Here is a 4,956-nt window from a genome sequence, read left to right as displayed (position 1 = left end):
AATCATTAAAGGTAAATTCAACTTTAGGATTTTATGATTTTAGTTGCAAAATGCTCTTGGTGCATAATTTGCTGTCTCATGAGTATATTTCAACTGGATTTTATATCCCATACAACGTTCCTATTCTTTCAGGATTTGTGATATAGAGCTTTCTCCAAGAGGCAAGATTCACCTCAATTCTAAGCACAAACTGGGAATTTCTTTATATTTATTCCCTTTATATTTGCTATAGTGATCAGCATCCATTTCCTGATGCACCCCTCCATCTTAGTTGTATTTGTTTTTCAAGTACTTAGGCCAGTGTGTCTATCCACAAAGACTTCAAATTTGTTTTTAACTCTTCTCTGTACTTTTAATACCTAACACAGTGCCTGGCACATCATAGGCCCTCAGTTAATTAATGCTTGCTAAAAGGAGGAAGAAAAAAAGTAAGTGAACATAGTGAAACCCCGTCTCTACAAAAAGTACAAAAAATGGCTGGGTATGGTGGCATGCACCTTTAGTCCCAGCTACTTTCGGGTCTGGGTTGGGAGAATTGCTTGAGCCTGGGAGATGGAGGTTCCAGTAAACCGAGTTTGCACCACTGTACTCCAGCCTGGGCGATAGAATGTGACTCGGCATCAAAACAAACAAATACAAAACACATGATTAAAAGAAAACAATCTCCCTTGGGAGAAAAAATTAAATTTGTGTCAATTAATCTTTTTTACTTCAGGTTAAAGGAAATTCCTCAAAAAGGGCATACCCCAGCCACTGGAGTGGCTATTCCAACAATGTAGATTAAACACACAGGCTCAGGATTTTTAAGTCAGCACCTCCAGTTTGCTTGAAATGGAGCTCTGCAAGCAGAAAAGATGCACAGCATGTGTATGGGATATGAAACTATCCTACTGAGATTTTATGGCTCAGTGACATTACTTATCTTACATTATAAGATTAGAAAAGATCTTATAGGCTGCAAAACAAGAGTGTTCTACTTTCCTCTTTATGAAATTATGAATTGCTACTTTTTAAAGTGTCTCCACTACTGATAGGTAATATTATGCTCATTTTTTTTCAGCCTGGGTAAGATAGACATGATACATCTATCAATAAAGAAACTCAAAGAAAATATGGAAGCAATGGATCTTAGTCCTTTATACCAAGAATTGCAATCTTTCCTTTTAATCAAGTAGACTCTAACTTCATAGATCAGACCCAATTCTTCAGCTTTTCTCATCCCACTGTGTTGGAATCTGTATTGTATCTTATCAAGGTAAGTTCATGTCACACTGGCCTTCAGGCATTAGTGTATCCCAGAAATAGGAATATAAACCAGAATTGGAGAGGCATAACAGAGTCCAGAGCCAGAACAAAGAGATGTTGACAGTATTGGAACATAAGAAAACTAAAATAATAGAGTTTGAGATGAGGTTAGAAGTCAATACTAGTCAGGGACCCAAAAGCAAGAAAAACATACAAGCCAGATACTATATTCAAGAAATAGGTTAAAACACTGTAAATAATCTGTGGAACATTCATAAAGTACCAAAAATAGAAATTGACATAAAATTTGCCTCCAAAGTAAGTTTTACTATAGCCTATAACAATGACCAGTTTACCTATGGTGAACAAGGCCCAAAAGTCTTAACTGTGCAGTGACTTGTCACACGTGAAAGAGATTTGGTTTGTTCCACAAATACATAAGTCCATTGTGTTATCCACTTACCCTCCTGACATTCACCTTAAATCCGGGCCTTCATAGATTCACTGGTCTATGTATACTTTCTTTTGGTCTCTCAGATGAAGAATAAATATGGCTGAAAACCAGAGCTAGTTACTCCCTCCCCTTCCTCAAATGAAGACTACCCAGGAGATTATAGGACCTATCTACCATATACCAGGAGTGACATAAAATAACTTATTAAGAGCTGTCTATCCCAGAAAAGGAACAGAAATGTGTCCTTCATCCACATTAGCTTTCAGAAGGGTGATAATAGCCTAGACTCCATCTCATAGCTTGAAGTAAGAAAGGAAACATAATTTTTTGAGTTTCTATCATGTGGTAGGCACTGTGTCAAGCCTANTTTTGAGTTTCTATCATGTGGTAGGCACTGTGTCAAGCCTATTCCAATGTATTATCTCATTCAGTCTTCACAAACAGCCCGTCAAACTCCGTATTAATATGAATTAAATGTATTGTTTCATAATTGCTTTCATAGTGCTCATAGTCTCTAAGTCACTTTGCGATGGGCAATATTTACAAATCTTTAAAAAACAAGATTTAGATTAGCCTTTGGAACATGAAATGATGCTGCAAATACAACATTGTTGCATTCCTTTAATGTTCTCATAAAAGCTGCTAAGAGTAACAGAAGTTTGGGATAATTATTATAGTAGGCTATATCCAATAATATTAGAGGATTTCACAAATTCAGTTACTGCCAGTAAATGTTTGTAATTATTTTTTTGCATTGCAGTCATTTACTTGGAGCTAAACATTTTTATCATGATATATTGTAGATAGAGACCAGAACTTTACAGAGATGTATAGGTTTGTCTGTAGGTATATATAAACACACATACTAACCAACACTTAAGCATAATATTCCCTTTCCAGAACAAACCAATGATGACATTTTTGCCCAATCCTGCCCACCCCAAAATATACACTAAAGAAAAACACCAGATGTGCAATTGCATCAAATCTCCAACTCAGTTTAGATTTTACAAAGTACTTGACATACTACAATTTCTCATGCTTGGTACATTGCAATTTCTGATACATATTACCTGAGCATTAATAAATACTTGTTATATGTTCTGAAGAACTGGAATAAAAGGCATGAGCCATTTTACTCTTATTCCTTTTGCTTTGTCATAATTGTTTATCTAATTATGTTGAAATGGGTGCCGAAGGTAATGGTTTGTGGAAAGTATTGAAGAAGAAAAGTTCCAGAAAAATGTTAAATTGTTCTTTTTTTCTTAAATTGACTGAATGTCAGGGTTGCCTTTGGGGTATATTTTGCTTGCGTATGTTTATCCTGAAAAACCACATGACTATGTAAATTGAAGGAAGAATATAGCCCTTGAAGAGTTGAGGTAGGATCCTCAACTTAGTGCTTATGCTATCAAATTTTCCATTTGTCTCAGAATTTGCCTCATGATTGGTGATTGGTTTAGTTTTCAGAATCTCTCTCTAGTATTCTGTTAGCAAAGATCTCTGCAGCACTTTAGCCAATGAGTGTCTCAGACTGATGTGCTTTGAACTACAGCTTTCTCCTAGGAAGGGAGGTGATGCCACATAATGACTGAGAGTGCAAGCTCTGAACAAACTTGACTTAATCCATTTCTAGACCATTTACCAGCTGTGTGACCCTGGGAAAATTAAGCTGTTTGTGATTCAGTTTCCTTATCTATATAATATGATGAAAAGTAGTAAATGTCTCATAGAGTTGTGACTTTTAAATGAAAGAATCCATACAAATTATTCGGCACGATGCATGGCACTCATTGTATATGGAAGTGAGTGAGATCACTCACGTAAGGAAAGGTGTGTATATTATTTCTTTAAGAATAAGTATTTCTTTAATAGATGCAGTTTTGTGGGGAGCAAGAGAGATCTTTGAGGGCAGAGATTCGGTCTAGGGCAAGAGAATAGGCTAACTGGAAGGGATTGCATTAAAGTCCTATTTTAATGTCCTTATTAAAGGTATTGTATTCTCTTAGATATGTTATCAAGTACATAGGTTAGAGTAGAATTAATTTGCCTTCATTTTTACCCCTTGGTTCTTCATATGGCATTATGCATTCTATGGGTGTTCAGCAAATGTTATGATGATAGAAAAATGGAAATTAGAAGGAGAGTACTTGGGTGTACTGCAAGAAATAACTCATAATACATGGCCAATAGTTGAATCCCAGAGGTTATGACTTTGAAGCCATCATAAATGTATTATATTAAAATAACTTTTCTCTGAAGGAGAAAATGTTGCTTTGCTCTGTAGAGGAGCACATATTTCAACCTCTGCATGACAGTAAGCACTAGTTAAAAAGAAACAAAAGTTATGTGATCTCTATTGGTGAACTGGATTGAAAATCACAGTTATTTGTTACCACTGTCTGATAATTTGTAGTTTTAGGAAGAAGATGCATTGAACACCGAGAACAAGTTTGCAATTCTTTTAGCACAAATGTCTTTTGATCTTTCTTCCCCCTGTTGGAATATATCCCACAAGCACTATTAGTTGCAAAAGAAAAACTATTTGCGAATAACAACAGATTAAAAGCAAAAATAAAAATTATAGCTACATTCTTTAAAAAGGCCCTCTTATAGCTCATTTTCAGATTTTCAAAGTGAAATTTTCCAGAAAATGAAAGAATAACTGACAGCTCTGTATCTGTAACGTTGTCAACTCTAGGGATATTTATGCATATATTAAATTTTAAAACACTTTGAATATCTTGTGTAATTTGCATCATGAGAACTGCTTCAGCTGTAAGCCCTTGTAATATAGATTTTGCTATTCTATTAATCTATATTAATAGAGAAAAATATGGGTGATACCTGTATCTTCAAATATGATTAGTATGTCTGTTGTTTTCATCAACTTAATGTTGAAGTTCTTTCATATATTCAGTATTACTACAGGTTAATAATATTTCAACTTGATATCTGATCCTGGAAAAATAACCTGTCATTGTTCAGTGACCCTGCTGACTGTAAAAGAATCTCTTTCAGAAACTAAAAATCTTGAAAAAAGAGTGGAAGAATTGACAGCTAGACTAATTAATGCAGAGAAGATCATAAACGAAATGACAGAGATGAAAACCATGACACGAGAAATACGTGACAAATGCACAAGCTTCAGTAACCGACTCGATCAACTGGAAGAAAGAGTATCAGCGATTGAAGATCAAATGAATGAAATGAAGCGAGAAGAGAAACCAAAAGAAAAAAGAAGAAAAAGGCCGGGC

This window comes from Rhinopithecus bieti, unplaced genomic scaffold (genome assembly GCF_001698545.2).
Source record: "Rhinopithecus bieti isolate Rb0 unplaced genomic scaffold, ASM169854v2 scaffold_32124, whole genome shotgun sequence".
Taxonomy (NCBI): Eukaryota; Metazoa; Chordata; class Mammalia; order Primates; family Cercopithecidae; genus Rhinopithecus; species Rhinopithecus bieti.
This window is presented reverse-complemented; position numbering follows the sequence as displayed.